This window comes from Elgaria multicarinata, chromosome 9 (genome assembly GCF_023053635.1).
Source record: "Elgaria multicarinata webbii isolate HBS135686 ecotype San Diego chromosome 9, rElgMul1.1.pri, whole genome shotgun sequence".
Classification (NCBI taxonomy): domain Eukaryota; kingdom Metazoa; phylum Chordata; class Lepidosauria; order Squamata; family Anguidae; genus Elgaria; species Elgaria multicarinata.
The window spans coordinates 18,398,513-18,418,925 of NC_086179.1; the positions used below are offsets into that span (position 1 = coordinate 18,398,513).

General features: G+C 43.9%; 1 protein-coding gene across 5 annotated transcripts in view; it reads right to left on the minus strand.

The window, feature by feature from the left end:
• CALD1 (caldesmon 1) overlaps positions 1-20,413 on the minus strand; it is a 240,770-nt gene that overhangs the window by 132,380 nt on the left and 87,977 nt on the right. For all 5 annotated transcript variants that reach the window (XM_063134845.1, XM_063134844.1, XM_063134843.1 and 2 more), the window contains exon 2: positions 14,999-15,106. The gene's annotated coding sequence lies outside the window, so the exon portion shown is untranslated. The remainder of the gene's footprint in view (positions 1-14,998; positions 15,107-20,413) is intronic.

The following is a 20,413-nucleotide window of genomic DNA, read 5'->3' on the forward strand; positions in this document are numbered from 1 at the left end:
ATCAGGACATGAGGGCAATAGCCTGAGCAAATGTATATATTTATGTGCAAATTTAGAAAAAATACTATTATTTAAATAAAACTACAAGACATCTCCTTATTCTGTTTTTCCCCCCACTCAGTTTGTTCGTCTTCTTCCGTCTAAGTTTCAGTCATCACTGCCATCATGTTTCATAGTTGGTGAACTGCACCTCAAAGAATCAGACACTCTGCTTTATAGAGAAACATTTACATTTTATTTAAAGAAGAGTCTTTTCTACAGATTCTCTCAAGCTGTGGCCTCTCTCTCCACAGGCCAGAAGCAGTGGGTGTTGCCCTTAACAACTTCCTGCTTTCTCCCAGGAAGCACAACCCAATGAGGCTGAACCCAGTAGTGCCTTTATTCATATTGCTACACTCACCATAGTGGAAAAGGGTGCAATCCTATGAATCAAATAGAGGAGTGGACAGGAGTGCAATGGAGAAATGAATTTGTGCTGTATGATATGACTGCCTAAAGCAACTGGAGAAAAAGGAAGATGAAGAAATCTAACCACACACATCCTATCCAGGTGTGCTGAACTGAGTGAAATCTCTGAAAAATGAACAGCCGTTCCACAACTTTCTGATCGGCAAAGGCTGCGTCCTTCAGGCAGCCAGGCAAACAACACTCAGCTGATGCCCAGCAGTCTGAATAAACAAGCCCACTTCTGTTTATCACATTAGGCATTTCTGCCAACCTGTGTGGTTTTATTGCAGGCCTCATTATATTTGAAGGTTTTGCTTGAAGCTTCTGCAGTCTTGATCAGAAATCTCCACTTTCGTTTTCAAAACCAATATACATACACATAAAAAGCTTCTGAGTCTCACGGACTCTTTTTTGTGGAGAATTTTTTTAAAAAAACAGCCTGTGTATACTATGTGTATACTGAAGGACTAAAGATCAGAAAGCTAATCAAATAGATCCTGCTATCTCAGCCTGTGGAAAGTTAACACGTTAAAGAGAGGGTGTGTTTAAAGATATAGTCCACCACCACATTCTTTTTTCCTTTTTTTTCTTTTATTACAAGATAAAAATATATTTACAGTTATTTCTACAAAGCATGATTATAGTTATTAAAAATACTAAAAGGTTTTAACAGTAAAGCATTATCTTATCATATATATATATATATATATATATATATATATATATATATATCCCAATCTAGTTTCAACCCCATTGGATAGTAGCAATGGTAAATGAGAAATTAGTTATGTAGAGGTTTAATTCAGTCAATGGAATCTTTAACATAGTTTACAAAAGGGGACCATATTGTTTCAAAAGGATCATGTCTCAGTTGCCCCGACAAGCCCCTACGGTGGTATGTTAACTTTCTAGAACAGGCTATGCCCCATACTTTCCTCTTCCAGCCATTTAACGTGGGTCTCTTTGAATCTTTCCAATGCTCAGCAATTTCCAGGCTCATCACCGCATTCTGAAGTGATACAATCAGGGGAAGACTGTACCATGACCTTCTTCTGAACCTGTAGGGTCAGCTCTATGTTCTAGCACTGCAGAGAGTACTGGGCACTAAAGTATTGGGTGGTGTGCCTCTTGCTACTATTCTCTGACCCTTTCGTTGTGTCGCCCAAATACACAGCAATCACTTTGATGCCTCCCCAACAGCACATGTACCCTGCAGCAGGGGAAAAGGCATCCCCGCACAGATAAACCGGGGGAGCCCATACAGCTTAAACAGGTAGCCCAGTCCTGATGCTAGGACTTGGTGGGTTACCTGGGATGGTCTATGCATGGGAGGATATGCAACCTAGAGCCCTGCAATTAGCTGGCAGCATGAATCGTCTGGGTTAGCCAGGCTAGATTAGACTATCTAGTCTAGCCTTCTGTTCCCACAGTGGCCAACCAGATGGGGAGCTCATGAGCAAGGCATGAGCACAACAGACTGTCGGCTCATGTTTCCAGCAACTGGTTTACAGAGGCAAACTGCCTCCGATACTGGGCCCATTAGGAAATGGACAGGGAAAACTGCAGCAACCTTGGGGTTCATCTACACCAAGCAGGATATTCCACTATGAAAGTGGTATGAAAGTAGTATATAAGAGGCAGGAGCCACACTACTGCTTTATAGCGGTATTGAAGTGTACTGACAACTGTTGGGGCCTATTGACACATGCCATCTACTGCTTTCATACCACTTTCATATTGTTATATCCTGCTTGGTGTAGATGTGCCATGGGCTCCAACAGTTGTCAGTGCACTTCAGTACCACTATAAAGCAGCAGTGTAGATCCTTCAGTGCACTTCAATACTGCTATAAAGTAGTAGTGGGACTCCTGCCTTTTATATACCACTTTCATAGTGGAATATAAACCGCCCAGAGAGCTTCAGCTATGGGGTGGTGTATAAATGTAATAAACAAATAAATAAATATCCTGCTTGGTGTAGATGAGCCCCTCGTCTCCTACCACATCATGAGATTTACAAGTATCTGAATGTTCTCCAGGTTTGAACAGGGCAACCATAAACCTTATGTAGCCTGTCCTGGAGAACACTATCTCCTAACCTAGATTTTAGCTGAAGTGGGGTGCAGGGATGCATGAATCAGGAAAACGAGCTTGCTGAAATTCTCTGAATTCCGTCCCGACGCTTGTTCTGACTTGAGGCCACATCAGATTGCGAGCTTTGCTTCCCCCTCCCCATTTTTTGCATGGAAATCCCTGTGTCCATTCATGCATCTTTTCTCAAACGTGCACATCATGTGCATTTTTGAAATGTACGCATTGATTAAAGTATGTTTGTGCGTGTCTTTCAAAAGGACTTTTTTTAATGTGCATTTTTCAAACGCTGTCAGACACATTTGTTTTGATCCGCAGCTCACACATTCCTAGTTCAGAAATGTATGGACCCTTGACTGCAGATTGTGTCCAAATTTGTGTTCAGTCCAGAAGGTTTTGAACTGGGTAAACCTTGATCAAAAATGAACTGAAACAAATTTCTCATATATACCTAGTGGGTGGCCATGTGTCCTATCTACAGAGGACAGTCCTCTTTTCTGAAGGGTTGCCCAATCCAAGTCCAGTTTAAATATAAAGAATATGAGAAGGAAGAGCTGGGCCTTGAAGATGCCCATCAATAGCAACTGGACAGCAGACTGAGCAAAGCACATGGGTCCCCTGGTCACACTCTTCCCCACTATGGCGAGATATAGGACCTGTTCAGACAACATGCTAAGCCATGGTTAAGCTACTAACCCTTTTGCAACAAATGCTTAGTGAGGGTGTTTAAACCATGGTTATATAGCCACCATGGTTAGGAATGGTTCACAGGACACGCTAAGTCATGGTCCACGCAACACGCTAAGCCATAATGTTTAGCTCAAAATGCTTAGCCACCATGGCTTAGCATGTCATCTGAACAAGGTCGCTGTGTATTTCAATCGAATGTATAGTTTAAAAAGATTCAAAATGTGCATCTATACATATGAATTAGCATGTGTCAAGTTTTCCAAATCTGTATCCTATTTTTGGACAATGCATGTCCCCTTTTTGGGCAATCCGTAACTGATCACCCTAGACTTCGGCCAAGCTCAGGCTGGAGAAGCTGCCCACAACTGCTAGCATTTATTTCACTGCAATCATCAGAATGAAAGGAGCAAGCTGCATCTTTCATCTATGGGCCCCATCAGAGAGAAAGCCCTACGGATCAAACACCGTGAATTTTGGACACCAGCAGGAGCCAGCTCCCTTTTAATCCACCAACTTTTAATTGTCATGAAATGGAACATCCTGCCTCACTTACAAACCAAGAGTATAGAAAGGCATTTTGCTTTGTTTTAATTTTGAACGCACGCATTGTCTGTAAAGGGATTCTCCAGGCGGACTAACAGTCAAGATTCATTAGACCCTCCGTGATGGTTTTCTCTGGCCTGCGGATACGTGATGAATCTCAGATGTTATTCAGCTGAGTAAAATCACACTCTGTTGACCCCGCAGAGTACAGTTGGATGGAGGGGGGGGGTCAGGGTGGAAGAAAAGTAGTTTTCACAAAGAAATCTTAAAAATGTGCCTCCAGTGTCAGACAGATGCAGAGGATAAAAGAACTCTGTTGTTGTTGTTTATTCGTTCAGTCGCTTCCGACTCTTCGTGACTTCATGGACCAGCCCACGCCAGAGCTTTCTGTCGGCTGTCGCCACCCCCAAGGTCAAGTCTGTCACCTCCAGAATATCATCCATCCATCTTGCCCTTGGTCGGCCCCTCTTCCTTTTGCCTTCCACTTTCCCTAGCATCAGCCTCTTCTCCAGGGTATCCTGTCTTCTCATTATGTGGCCAAGGTACTTCTGTTTTGCCTTTACTACCATTCCCTCAAGTGAGCAGTCTGGCTTTATTTCCTGGAGTATGGACTGGTTTGATCTTCTTGCAGTCCACGGCACTCTCAGAATTTTCCTCCAACACCGCAGTTCAAAAGCATCTATCTTCCTTCGCTCAGCTTTCCTTATGGTCCAGCTCTCGCAGCCATAGGTTACTACGGGGAATACCATTGCTTTAACCATGCGGACCTTTGTTGTCAGTGTGGTGTCTCTGCTCTTAACTATTTTATCAAGATCTGTCATTGCTCTCCTCCCAAGAAGTAAACGTCTTCTGATTTCCTGGCTGCAGTCAGCGTCTGCGGTAATCTTTGGGCCCAGAAATACAAAGTCTGTCACTGCCTCCACGTTTTCTCCCTCTATTTGCAAGTTATCAATCGAGCTGGTTGCCATAATCTTGGTTTTTTTGAGGTTTAACTGCAACCCAGCTTTTGCACTTTCTTCTTTCACCTTTGTCATAAGGCTCCTCAGCTCCTCCTCGCTTTCAGCCATCAAAGTGGAGTCATCTGCATATCTGAGATTGCTAATGTTTCTATTTGGGCTTAATTTAGAAAGCAAATTCATTCCTGGATGAGCAAAGTTGGGCCATTTAGGGCCTTTCTAATCCCATTTGCAAATAATAATGAACCCATCTAAATTATATTCGTGAAGAATATAATTGTACTGTTGCATTTTTTCTTTACTACTCAACAAAGGTATAGATATACACACATCATGTGTGTGTGTGTGTGTAAGTGCATGTCTATATACATACAAACCACACATATCACAGACCTACAAACCAAATACCCTGGCCCAGGTGCTGTGTGTTTATATGCTATATGATTCCTCCAGCTTGGAAATTGAGACATTTAAATAGAGGGGATTTCAATTCCCTCAAGCGAAGCTTCTAAACCTCAGCAGGGTGAAGTTTGCTTGGCTTTTGCACACGCTTATCGCTTGTGAACCAAACGGCTGATTATAGGCCTATCATGAGAAGACCAACTTTGTCAGGAAAAAAAATGCCCTCTTTATCTCCCTAGACAGGAAGATTGCTTTGAAGCAGGCTCTTTATTGCATTTGTCTCTTGTTGGAATGTGCTTCTCCAAAACTGAGCTAATGGGTTGTATTCTAACTGTATTTGATGTGTTATCACTTCAAAATGTTCCATTGTAAATTGCCTTGAAAGCCAGCATGAAAGGACTTTAAATAAATTCATAAATACAGGGCAATGAGGACTAGCGTATTGGACTGAGAGCTAAACTAGATGCAATGATGGCAATGCCATGTATTTTAACACAGAACTGTGCAGATTGAAGGAGGAAACCTCCAAGAACCTGACCAAAAAGCACTACTGGATGATTGTGACGACATTCATTCCAAACCTGATGCTTTTCGGGTTATAAAGCCCTTTGTCAGGGGCACTCACACCCATTCTTCCATATGTAGCTGAAGCCTTGAAGGGTTCAGCTTCATATATAAGAATGCCTGTCCTTCCAGTATGGAGTATCCTCTGTAAGTGGCCCTGAAAAGGGGTTTTCTTACCAGAAATGTGTCAGGCTTGCAATAAAAGTCTCTAATTAACTCAATAACTGGACAATGGGTTCATCCATCCTCCCACTTTGCGCTATTAAATTTATATCAAGGATTGGATAATAAACTATTAGTTAAGGATTTAATAGGCCACCTTCTATTGGCGTCAAGAGGGTTGATTGCCAGGCACTGGGAGGATGGCAAAGGGATTCACATTGATAACTGGTATCAAAGGGTTTAGCAGATTGTCCTTCTAGAAAAAATGACAGATAATCTGAGGAAAGTGCGAGGACAATTATGCAAAAATAAATGTGTGGGGATTTGGAAGAAATTTATTCACTTTGTGAATAAAGAAGAAGAGGGGAGAACACCCCCGTTACTATATACAGATAATATTAGAGAGAAGATGGAGGAGGTTTTGAAAGATATAAAATTAACGTGGTTAAACTATGGGCAATTGGAACAATGGACTAAAAATTGGGTAAGAGAAAATGGAGAGTGTGGAGAGATGACGAAGTTTGAGCAATTAATTGGGGGGGAAGAAATCGATAAGGGACAAAATATAGGGACAAAAGGGTTAATGAGTCAATTATATAATATATTAACTGAGAAAGGAGTGTCGGATAGTGTAGGAAAATTGGTTTGGGAGACAGATTTAAAGATACAGATAGGACAGCAGAGTTGGGAAGGACTATGGAAACAGAGAGTGTTGAGAAATATGTCAGTAAGAATAAAGGAGAATTATTATAAAATTTTATGGAGGTGGTATCTAACTTCAGTTAGATTAAACAAGATTAATAATCAGCATTCAGCAGATTGTTGGAGGGGTTGTGGTGAAAAAGGAACGTATTTACATATGTGGTGGGATTGTAAATATGTGCAAAAGTTGTGGAAGATGGTGTTCACCGAGATTGAGCAGATTATTGGAATGAAAATAGAGGACACACCAAGGATTGCATTACTCTCACTGCAAGAAGATCTTAAATGTACTAAAGAAACTAAGGAACTGATAACAAATTTGCTGACGGCTGCAAGGTTAATCGTAGCTAGGAACTGGAAGACACAAGGAGATTATTGTATTGTAGAATGGTATAAAGAAGTGTGGGATATTGCTATTAATGATAAATTGACATGTAATATTAAAATGAAAAGAGGTATAGTAAAAAAAGAACGATTTTGAGGGAATTTGGAAAAAGTTCTTAGTATTTGTGTTTTCTAAGGGAAGCGGGAAACCACCAACAGAAGAAACTATGAGTTTCTGGAAACAGGAATGAGATCCCGAGGTGGGGGGTGCACTTTTATGTTCAGCATGAATATGTTTAATAGACTAAGTTTGAATATATGATACAAATGCTATTTTATGTTTATGTATTATGTTTCTTTATTTTTGTTAACGGTTGTAAAAGTTAATAAAAAGAATTATTTTTTTTTTTAAAAAAAGGAAGACTATAATATTAGAGGGGGGAGCTTACCCTAGGCGGAAACCTGTAATTTGCATCTCAATTGATATGGAACGTATAGATATATGTGTATATACAATTGATGTGACATTTAACCTCTGTAACCAAAACTACTAGATAATAAAAAATAAAACAGGAATAAAAGTCTCTACAATCATCCAACTTGCAGTGCTTTTTGGTCAGGCTCTTGGAGGTCTCCTGCTTCCATCTGCATGGGGTTTTTTTTGGGGGGGGGGAGTGCTTTCCTTCCTCGTTTGTTTGGTTAACACAGAGCTGCCACCGCTCCAGCTAGTTTGCCTCTGGGGCACAGAGATTCTAGGCTCCTCTATTGTGTACACTCACTTTCCTGGGCTTCACTTTCCCTATCTGTAAACCAATACCATCTTCTAACTTTGTAAATCAAGATTCCAGCAGAGATACTCCAATCCTAGAAACCGGGGCTGGCATCACACTGCAGTGGGCTGTGTCAGCATGGTGCTGTCAATGTCCAACCACCACCAGCCAGACTTTGATGCCCCACCTTGCCGTGCTGCTGCCGCCACTGCTGCTGCCACCATCGCCACCACCAGTCACTACCCCACACATAGACTGATAGGACTTCTTTTTTCTTTCCTTTTCTTTTTTAGTGGGCAGTTCATTTAATGGAAAGCAAGCCAGCACTTGGCTCTGCTTCGTACTGGCTGGCCACCATGTTATATTATCCAAAATACAATGCTCAACCCAACGTCTATGGCAAATCGGACATTGCATTTCGGACTATCTAACATGATGGGCGACTAGCATCCCAGAAGGCCACTGACAGGGTTAGAACAGGTTCAGAGGAGGGCAACATAGATGATACAGGGGCTTGAGGACATGCCCTATGAAGACAGGATCTTGGGATGTTCAGTCTGGAGAAAAGAAGACTGAGGGGAGACATGTTAGCAGTGTTCAGGCACATAAAAGGGTGCCACAAGGAAGATGGTCAAGAACTATTTTCCATGGCCACAGAAATGAGGACCTGAAATAATAGGTAAAAGGCCATAGCTAGATGGGTTCACAGAGGATCCTGGGATCAGGGAGAGATGATCCCTCCCTTGCCCCAGGATATGGCCCTACATTTTAAGCCTGCTTTTTCCGCGGCCTCAGGATGATCCCGAGACCGCAGAAAGTGTGGCCCACTATCACGGTTTGTCCCGGCTCCTCGCGGTTACTTCATATTATTATTATTATTATTATTTATTTCATTTTTATACTGCCCAAGAGCCGAAGTGCCCTGGGTGGTTCACAAGCACTCGTGCGCTCCTTCCTCTTTAAAATAACAAAATTGCAGGCGCAACGTCCTCTCCCTCCGAGGTCGTCATGTGCCGCGTGTAAACAGAGGTGGAGATCTCGTGATAAAAATATCGCGAGACCTTCACCCCTCCGTCATGCTAGACCAGTAGGTCTAGCTGAGGCCTAAGTTACAGCTACCTAGCTTTCGATAAAATAGAAGGAAAAACTTCCTGACGGTAAGATCTGTACAACAGTGGAACAGTCTACCTACAAAGGTTGTGGGTTCTCCATCTCTGGAGGTTTTTAAGAAGAGGCTGGACAGCCACTTCTCATAGATGGTTTAACTGGTTTTCCTGCACATTGCAGAGGGTTGGACTAGAAGATCCTTGTGGTCCCTTCCCACTTCACAATTCAATGATTCTAGCACAGGCCATTGGCCTGGCTCAGCTTCCACTCAGAACTGCTGCCACCTGGGATGTTTCTCAGCAAGGGGGTGAGGGGAGTGATTGTGGTGACAACTGTACTGGTGGGTTCCATGAAGGATACAATGGCAGCAAGGTCAGTAGTGGGCTTCTCTGAGCCCCCAAGCCCTCAGCGGCTATCTGACCATGTTGAGCCCTAATGCCAGGCCTGCTAGAAAACAAGCAGAGCTGAAATATTTGTTTGTTTATTTAAGGCTGAAGTGGGCAAATTTGGGGTCCTGGGGACCACTTCCCCCACAGACCCTTCTGTGAGCCACACTTCTGGAAAAGACCCAAAACAATTACCAGTTTGGTGCCAAATTTCGGCAATAAACCACTACAGAGGATTAGAGATCTATCAGATCAGCCAGTCCCAACCTGGAGCTCTCTAGATGTTCCAGACTACAATTCCCAGCATTCCTGAATATTGGTCATGCTGGCTGGGGCTGATGGCAGTTGAAGTCCAAAGTTGGCAAAGGCTGTATTAGACCAATAAATGTACAATGAAGGGTTTCCTGGCCATATTGAACAATCCCTCGTATTGTTTTCTTTAGTCAAGTTGTCATTCATTTAGATATTTTAGAATTAATGTTATTTTAGTGAAGATCAGGGCATACGCAATCCAGAAGCGCATATATATCAAAATCCCTGCCCCGAACACTTGATGGTCCGCCCCAAGTGGAAGAAGGCAGACGAATTCCAACCACTTCGGAGTTCTGCATTCTGCCACTGAATCCTTGCAACCGGCAGGAACGACTGAGCCCAGGGGTGTTTATGTCACATTGTAAAAATCCATTCAATTGCTGGATTTGTGGTCAGTTTGAATGTTGCACGCGGACCTTTCCTTTATTGACATACCCGCCCCCCCTCTGCCCCTCCGCCCCCTTGGGTATTTATGAAAACAAGATGTTCTCAAGCCATTTTGGATCTCTAGGCAAAACTCATTTAACTAAACCTCTCAAATAATTTCAGAAACAGATGTTAGGGGCAAAATCGCTGTTACAGCAGCATGACCAATATGTCAGAACGTGGGTTGTATTGATTTCCCCATAAAGTGGTGGGACGGGGCTCAATTTAAAGCACAACATGGGGGAGCAGGAGGGGAGGCAACTCACCCTGCATGTGCCAGTCATTTCTCTCCAAAAACATCTCCTCCTTAGCCAGTACTCTCCCAGTAAGGGTTACACCTGGTCTCAGTAGCCCTCTGGGAGAAAACCAGCTGCTATTAAGCAGTATTGGGGGGGGGGCAGTATGGGCATTAGGCTTCAGCACCTCTCCTCTAATTATTATAAATTATTAGTAATTATTAATTAATTATAATATTATTTTAATTATTATTGGTTCTTATTTATTGTTGTTTGTTCAAGTGCTTATTTTTACTTGTGTTTTATGCTGGCTTTTGAAGGCCACCTTGGAGGGGGTTTTACCTTTAAAGGCAGACTAGCAATACCTGAGCCAAAAATAAATAAATAAATACTTTTAAACAGCTTTCCTCATCCCCTCATCCCAGACCACTGGCATGCTGGCTGGGGCTGATGAGAGTTGTAATCCAGAACATCTGGAGGGGGCCCCATTGGAGAAGGCTACTTTAACGTGCCCCATCCCACCTGATCCCCATTTTATCATAGAATCATAGAATAGTAGAGTTTGGAAGGGGCCTATAAGGCCATCGAGTCCAACCCCCTGCTCAATGCAGGAATCCACCTTATGAGAAATGCTGACATCTGAGCTTGCTGCTGTCAGAGAAGGATTGTGCTTTAGATGGATTTTTAAAAGTGCATTCTCACAAGAGAAATAAGGGAACAGAAAACCTCTAAGGCATATTAAAAAATATTATTCACTCAGCCCAAAGTGTTTCAAAGGCAATGCGTGCCTTCTGCATGGCTTGTCAAAAAGGCCTACAGAGCCGCCTGGCAAGACTGATGAAAAACCCAGTCCCTTCTTGCGATCTTGCTAGTGACACGTCCCAGCTCCGTCCTCCCTTTTTCTTCATCATCCACCCCTCCTCTGGTACATTGTTACCTCCCTTGACAGCAAAACCGTTTCATAGAATCATAGAACAGTAGAGTTGGAAGGGGCCTCTAAGACCATCGAGTCCAACCCCCTGCTCAGTGCCGGAATCTACCACAAAGCATCCCTGACAGGTAGCTGTCCAGCTGCCCCTTGAATGTCCTTAATCATTGGTTCCATTGTCAAACTGCTCTAACAGTCAGGAAGTTCTTCCTGATGTAGCTGGTCAAGAGGGCAGGGCTCCTGCAGCTTTAACTCTTGTGATGAAGAGGGGATTTCACCAGGTGCTGCATGCATACAAATGACACCTGCTGAAATTCCCTTTTCCTATACAAGTGTTAAAGATACAGGAGCCCTGTCGTTCTTCCCATATGGTCACCCTACTCAGTAAAACTTCAAAGAACCCATAGTTGCTACATGCACATTTAAAGTAACAATTTCCAGTGTTCGTCTGTGACAGCAAACACAACAAAGAGTTTTGTGGCACCATAAAGACTAACAAATTTATTCTGGGATACGCTTTCATGGACACTGTGAGTGCAGGAGGAGAGAGCTGATACAGATCTTAAATATCCCCTATCCCCCCCATGCTAGAGTTCTGATACAGATCAGGGGCCTGCACCTCCTTTAGAGAAAAAATGTGGAGGAGACATCCCTGCTAGACACATATTTAAAGTAATGTCTGTTTTGGGTCTAGTAGTGCCTATCTTCTATGAATGAGCCATACATTCAACACCCCGCCCCCAAATTATGTTCCAGAATGAACATTTCACACTCCTATGGAGGACCACAATTTTTGCCTACGGCTGAAATATTTCAGAGAAGGTGATGCCGCCTTCAACAAAAGATACTCTTCAAGTGTTGTGCCTTTTTAGCCTGATGGGACAGCTGGTATGAGAAAGTCGCCATTCCATTGACTCACGCACATCTTAACAGTCAGTTTCACTCTGAATCAAACTTTCGAAGCTAAGCTTAATGGCGGATGACTTGTGACAGCTTTGCCTATCTCCAGAAAACAGCTTCAAAAACCCAAAATAGCATATCTACACACTCACACCCATATTTAAAGATTTGAGAGAGCACTTTCTCATATAATTAAAAAAATGTGGAAATCTTTAGATGATAGATAGATAGATAGATAGATAGATAGATAGATAGAGTGGGGGAGACTCCACTGTTCTCTTTTCATTAGAATGCTAACTTTTTGGAGGTATCTGATGAGCAAACAGAGCTTGTAATCGGGGCCTCTAAGTTCTTAGCATGGCAGAAAAGAACGTCCTCCAAGAATGTTTGCCTTAGGAGATCTCTCTACAGTTAGGGGTCTGTTCCTGCTAAGATAAAAAGTTGGGGGTTTGCCTGTGTCAAGAACCCAATGTAACACTAGGGTCCAAATCAATCTTAATGTTCATTTATTTATTTACATTTATAGCCTGAATTTTTTCCTCCAAGGAACCCAAGGCGGCGTACATAATCCTCCTCCTCTCCATGTTATCCTCACAACAACAACCCTGTGAGGTAGGTTGGGCTGAGAGTCTGTGACTGGCCCAAAGTCACCCAGTGGGTTTCCATGGCCATGTGGGGACTAGAACTCGGATCTCACAACTCCCAGTCCAATGCTCTAACCATTACACCACACTGAATCTCATGGCTCTCTGTACCACCCTTAAGACTCATTCATCAAATGAATGGGGTGACTCTTCTTCACAATCTACAAAACTGAAGCAGCTTTGGGATTCACTAACTGTGACATCACCCAGGGGTGTTGAACCTCTTTCAGCCTGAGGGCCGAAATCCATTTCAATGAAACACTCGGGTGCCACATCCAGTGCTGGGCGGAGCCAAATGGAAAGGGGCGGGGCCAAATATCCCAAATATCAGCCTATTGTAGCTTAAAGCCTTAGGAGAAGCATTTCAACCTTTTAGAATGGGGGGGGACATTGAACAAAAGTTGGGAAACCACCAAACAGTCCATGCTTGAGAGGAAAGGGGTGGGGCCAGGGAAGGGGGCGTGGCTACCTGGAGGAGTCGATTTGACTCCCAGGCCTGAGATTCTCCACCCCTGCATTAACCCGTCAATTGTACAGGAACCCCCTTAGTGGCTTATCCTTCCTCAGTCATAAGCTCCAGACTTAGACATAATTAGAATGTAGACCCATTGACATCAATGGGACTTAAATTAGACTTAAGTCACGACTAACTTAAGACCTATTGATTTCAATGGGTCTACTCTACATTTGCTTCAGCCTGGATCCAACTCATTGACAACAGTGCTATAAGATGAGTAAAACTACCTTGAAAGACCCTAAAAGATGAAAAGGCACAAAACCAGTCTCATCAGAAATACAAAGGCCAATATGAAAACGGAACGGTGGATATTATACAGAGTTAAGCTGTGACCAATATAGCTTATTCCACTGAAATTTTAAGCTGGCATGGTAGTATGGTCCGGGTGTTGGGTTAGGACTGGGGCAGACCCAGATTCAAACCCCCTTTCAGCTACAAAGCTCACTGGATGTTCTTGGGAGGGACAGACATTGGGGCTGTTCACACAACATGCTAATCCACACAGTGGTTGAATGTGCATTGTTTTGAAGTGTGGGTTGTTTGTTGAACTGTAGCTTAGTGTGTTGTCTGAACGCAGCCATGGTAGCTTCTTAACCATGCAATGTAGGTTACTTTCTCAAACAAGCCATGTTGAGAACCCATGGTTTGTTTTGGGGTTGTTCAGGGTGGTTAACAAGCCTTTCTGGCTCCATTCAGACAACCCACGCTGTGGAAAATATGCTGTGTTCAGACAAAATGATAACCCACAGCTCAACACATATCCTGCGGTTTGAAACAACTCACATTCAATGAGTGTGAACAGCCCCATTATCTCTCAGCTTGATCTACATCCCATGGTACAGGTAGGACTAGACCATAGGGCCAAAGCCCAGGACCCTGGGTGCCCAAATGACCATCCAGAGCATGGCAGGTGATAGAGGCAGTGAGAAGCAGACCCAGCTTTAGCGTCCGGGTGGACACAGGCATACAGAGTCCCACTGGGACAAAGAATCTGGTTGATGCAGCATCTTTCTTCTTCTTTTTTAAAAAAATATTGTATAGTCTGGAGGCAGCAGGCTGGGCATGTACATGGTGAGACTCTCTCTCTCTCTCTCTCTCTCTCTCTCTCTCTCTCTCTCTCTCTCTCTCTAACATTTAAAATATATTATTCTTTTCTACCACACAATTGTTTTTATTCCTACGTACACGGCTTTGGCATCAGGTCAGCAGAACCAAACCCAGCTTTATTCCTGCAGCCGTGATGGTGCTATGATTTCAGTGAGTTTAAAATGTGAAATTGCACATGCTCAGAGTTTTTCTTTTTCTTTTCCCTAGAGCTTTTTCCTCCCTCACACATTCCAGGAACTTCAATGCAGTTGTGAAGTATGGCATAGCAGTTTAGGTGGTACAGGGGGAAGAGAAATGTCAGTTCATGTCACATCTGAAGTAATACACATGGTTGTCTAAAAGCTATCATAAGGTCTAAAATTACCTAGCTGCACCCACTGGAGGCTGGTGGCACCGATTTTGGTGGGGCTTTGAAGCCTTCATACCTCTGGGAGGTAGGGGGAATGTAGGCTCTGTCGGTGCAAGATTTGGAATTTTCACTTTCTCCTTAGACAGACTAGTCATTGCCCCCAAAAGGTGCAGCAAGGATACTAGACCAGAGGTGGGCAGAAAGTAGATCTCCAGATGGTTTGGACTTCAGCTTCTAGCATTTCTGACCATTGGCCATGCTGGCAGAGGCTTCTGGGAGTAGACGTCTGAAACATCTGGAGATCTATCTTTTGTCCACCCCTGGACTAGGCGACGGTTTGTTGTTGTGTGTGCTTTACAATAACAAATGTGGAGACGTGTAAAAAAAATGTACATCAGCAGAGTAACAAGGAGTTCAAGAGTTCAGTTATACTCACAGAGACCCAACTGGGTGGATGCTTCAAAGCTGGTTTGTTGCGTGCCAGAGACTGAAGGCTGAGATTAATTTAGAGTGACAGTCCTGCGGCACCTGGTGTAGGTGATCACTGTGGAGACAAAGCACAATTGAAGGGATGAAGGGGACCGTCCACTCAGAACTTCCTGGTCTTAAGAACTTAAGAAGAGCCCTGCTGGATCAGACCAAGGGTCCATCTATTCCAGCAGTCTGTTCACACAGTGACAGGAGAGAGAGAGAGAGAGATATTCCTTTATTTGCCTCAGCCACAGCTCTTAACATTTGAAATGAAATGTACAAAAAATAAAAGCAAGATTGCACTTGACCAAAATTACCAAAGTTGCATTCTAAAAAAAATACATTAAATACAAATGCCAAAATTAATACAAATCTTTACATATAAAATAAACATAAGTAAATAAAACAAATAAACTTCTGTTCAGGCAAAGGAACTGTGAGAAATTAAGATTCTGATAAAAGGGTAGATCTTATTTTGATAGCACTTGCTAAAAATGTTGCAGTTTTTGCCGTCACCGGCTTATTTTGGTCTGCAAGAAGAAAAGACACAAAAGCAATTACTGACCGCCCTGGAACGCACAGTGGCCAACCAGCTGCCCTTGGGACACCTAAGAGCAGGACAGGAGTGCAACAGCACCCTCTTGTTGCACAGTCCCAGTGCAAACAAAGTGTAATGCCATGAACCAGAGGAGTGGGAAAATGTGTTGTGTATGTGCACTACTGTTTCATGTTGAGGAACTGACACAGAATGGAGACACTCAACCCGTGGGGCATTTCTCTTTATAAAAGAAGCTTCTTTTTTTTGTTTATGTAGAGGATTTATAGCCCGCCTTTCCCATCTAGTGATCCTCAAAGCGGCTTACAATACTGATGAATAATACACAGCCACAAATACAAACACATGAAGCCCCACAACTCAATGCCCCTTCGTCCACGCGGCAGATGTCACAGGTGTGTTCATCGGTGCAACTCCTCAGCCTCACAGCTGCTAGGAGTTGGAGCCGAGGGCTTTCTTCTGGCAGGGAGGGGGGAAAGCCAGCTCCCTGCAGCCACTGCTTCCTTGGCCAATGGAGCCAGGCTGGTCTCCCCCTTGCCATGAAGATCTTCCTGAGAAACAGGGGAGCAGCCTAGCAGTGGCTCCTGGTCCTCTGGCCAATGGCAGGGTCTTTGGCTTATGCCCTCAATTTACCATTACATACACCAGAGGGCTCCCAGGCAGTGCCCACCGGTGCCACTGTGCCCACAAGCCAGGGGAGACGGCTGCCAAAGTAATTTCCCCCTCTGCAAGTCGATGGAGCGATTCCTACGTTTGCTTATATAGGGGGGACGGGGAATTCCTTCCTGCCAAAAAAATGCCTGGTGAGGAGGCCGCTTCCATCCCCCAATTGGGACAAGGTCCTTAGTGAGGGGTGGCCTTCAGCCCCCTCCAGGCATTTTCCACCAGGAGGGCTTCCTCTTCCCCCCTCCCTATTTAAGCTAATGGAAAGACAAGTCTTTCCATATTGTCCAAATCGTGCTTGGTCAAAACACTTCATGCATCTCTTTGCAAATCTTAACATCTCAAATGATGCAAGCAATTGAAGAGAGGTGTTTGTGCAACAGAATACCCTGCCGGAGCAATCTGTTTACTGCTGTTAATAAAAATTACTCACTCGGCTGCATTTCCCTCGACATTCGGCTTGCTGTCTAGCTTCAAAAACTCTCGCTACCAAAGGCCTCTAATGACAGCAGGATGTGGAGTTTATTCCGCCTTTTTGGAAATGCCGAAGAAATGCTTTCTTTGCTGGTTTCCCTATCCAAGTTTTAATATCCACACAGAATTAGTGCCATAATGAGGCAGGAAATAGCTGCTGGGACAGGAGGCAAATGGAAACAGACTGGTTTAAAGCATCATTTGGCAGCTGTTGACATCAGCCTGGCTGGCAGAGAGCAGAATTTCCCTCAAAATGGAGAGGCCGAGGCAATCCAAAAATGAGTCACTTCTAAAGAAGATGAATCTCAATCTCTCTTTTATTTTTTTCATTAGGTTTGATCATAAAGAACTGTGGAATGGGTTGGGTGGCTGGAAAGGAAGGAGTTGCAACATTAATATGGGCTATGATTGATGCATGTGTGTGTTTGCGTGTGCACACGCATGCACACATGCAAACACACCTTTCCTGTTTTTTTTATTTATTTATTTATTTATTTATTTATTACATTTTTATACCGCCCAATAACCGAAGCTCTCTGGGCGGTTCACAAAAATTAAAACCATCATAAAACAACCAACAAGTTAAAAATACAAATACAAAATACAATATAAGGCTTGGTTTAAGGCTTGGTATCAGCATGCACCAGCCATGGGAAGTTGCTGAAAACACAGCACCCCAACACGACAACTTTCCTGGGTCCTCCACACAGGGGAGTTTACCCCCACCATGATAAGTTCCCAGAGTGCCTCGGCCCTGATGCAGTGTCACTCCAGAGCATTGTGGGAAAATGAAATGGAAGCTGGCACCGATTCAGAAGGCTTGTTGCCACCCACCACTGAGGGCCCACCAGAGGTCACTTCGCTTTAGCCCCTGACAGGTTTAAGCAGGTGGTGGTGGTGGTGGTGGTGGCAGTATTGCTGTCTATCAAGCGACGCAAAGCCTCCATTTTAATTTCCTGCAATGCCCTAACTTAACATCTCGTCCGGTGACTGTTTGAATTTAAAATGGTGGCTCAGGCCCAGCCACGACTGCAGTGGAGCGGCCGAGGAGGCATTCGTGCCGCTTGGGGGTTGGGGGGAGGCTTTCCCAAGGAACCGGAACTCCAGCTGCAGCTCAAGTTCTGGTGCTGGGCCTGGGTAGTCTAATGCATCCCACATTGTTTCATTAGCATTGTTTCATTAGCAAGTGGGTAGAAAGCCATTGATGTGGTTTTCCTTTTTTTTCCCCCTCCACAAGTCTAAAGGCCGTTTTATGTTTACACTGGACATTTAGGGCAAGGGGGAAGAACTTCAGGGCCAGGGGCTAAATCCAGCACACCTGGGGGCCTCAATCTGGGCCCTCTGTGGTTCAGCCAATGGCCCCGCTCCTTTCCTCTGTGCTATCCTCTCCCCCCACCCCCATCACTGGCCATTTGGTTGTTTCCCGTTTTTGTAGCCCACCCCCATTCTAAAAATATGGAAATGCCTCTCCTGAGGCTTAGTTACAGGTAGTATGAACTTTAAGGTAAAAAAATAGGCTGCTATTTTTGGTATTTTGGCTCCACCCACTTCTGGAATGTTGTGAAGTGTAATTGTTGTAAACCGCCCAGAGAGCTTCAGTTATGGGGCGGTATAGAAATGAAATCAATCAATAAATGTGGCTCCTGAGAGCTTCTCTGAAATGAAATTTGGTCCTCAGACTGAAAGAGATTCAACAGCCCTGATTTAGGGAGACAATCTGGAATATCCCTGAGGGGGCTCACGTCCCCATAGCAACCCCTGTGTCTACAACTTTATACTCACCATCAATTTTAAAGGAGGGGAAAGTGTTTTGCGAGAGGAACTCATTCCACATAACACACATCTGTTTCTTTTGTCCCAGTGCACTTCTTCTGGTCAAACATCCCAAGTTCATCCTCAGGGGTCCTTCTTGGTGAGCCCCTGCCAAAGGAAGTAAGGCAGGTGGCTACCAGGAAGAGGGCCTTCTCTGCTGTGGCACCCCGGCTGTGGAATGAGCTCCCTAAGGAGGTTCGCCTGGCATCTACGCTATATTTTTTCAGACGCCAGGTGAAGACCTTTTTATTCTCTCAGCATTTTAATAGTCCATAAATTTAATTTTACTTTGCTGTTTTAAAATTTGTATTTTAAATTTGTATTTCTGCACTGCTGCTGATCTTATCCTGGTTGTGCTTTTATATTGTATTTTATACTGTTTGATTTACACTTTGAATGGTTTTAATTTTTGTGAACCGTCCAGGGACCTTCAGCTATTGGGCGGTATAAAAATGCAATAAATAATAATAATAATAATAATAATAATAATAATAATAATAATAATAATTAAACAAATAAATAAACATATTTCATAGACTTTTGAAGCTATACAAAAATGCACACATCCTCAATTGCAGCCACTCATTGTGTGCAAGACTGTATTGGGTTTATGGCCAATTTTTAATTTTATGGCCAATTTTTATTGCGTTCATGGCCATTTTTAAAAAAAGGGGGGTCTACTTGTTAGATGGCCAGCTGTAGTACTAAACAGTGAATGATGTTAATACAAATTTGTAGGTAACACATACCAGCCCAATGAAAAAAGAATGACAGAGATCAGCAACGGAAAATCAGCCCATGCGCTGCAGTGATGGAAGAATAGCAGCTGGGAAAACTGAGGTCAACTCAGCTCTGTTATTTTTTAATTAAAAATAAACACTGCTTTTGCCATCAGGGGATTGGTTAGCATTCCATTTGTAGCCTTGGAGGGGAGGGGGGGAGTGTTTCCTTTTGCTTTATTCTGACCAAAACCTGCACTGAGTGCACCCCATGGTCATAAAGCGAGGTGAGCATGCAATGTAATATAGCACCGATTACTTTCATATAGGGCATTTCAGCAATAACACTGCTCACGTCCCTTCCCCCCCCCCATAGATCATACATAAGACATCAAATCAACATTGCATTCTTCTATACCCGCATGAGGAGTTAGTTGTTATTTATCATGTGGCGTTTCACCTGTTGTTCCATTTTATTAGCCAGTCAATTAGTTTCTCCTTATGGAAACTGAATAGCTGGGGTTGTCCCTCTAATTCACTCTCGCAGCATCAGCCAGGCGGGTGCAATCCTGAGTTGATCAAATAAATTGTACCACTTAAGAGTGCTAGCAGGGAGACTTGGGGGAAATCGTGGGGTAGGGTGGAGGAGTACAAAAAAAATGGTAATCCCCATTTTCCCCCAAACTCTCCAAGGCCTTTGCTAGACCTAAACGAAAATCCGGGTGAGAGGAGGGGAGATCCCGCGATACAACTATCGCGGGATCTCGCCGTAGGACAGACATCAGGAGCGATGAGCTCTGGAGGAGAGCCGTCGCGTCCGCCATTTTTGTTTTTGTTTTTCAAGGGCCGGATGCGCACAAACACTCGTGCGTGCAAGTATGTTTTTTTTAAGGTTTCCCCGATCGCCCCACCCTGCACCCTTACTCGTGAGGAGTGGCTACTGGCTCCTCACGAGTAATCGCGCACGGAACCGGGGGAAACCGCTTACATGCGCCACACGCTCGGGGTCTCGGGCTGAGCCTGAGACCATGGGAAATACCGGGCCAAAAGTGGTGCCCATTATCCCGGGGCCAGGGAGGGTTGATCCCTGCCTGAGCCCGGGATCCCCTGTGCGTCATCTGGATGCACAGGGGCAATCCTGGGTCTCAGCCCAGGA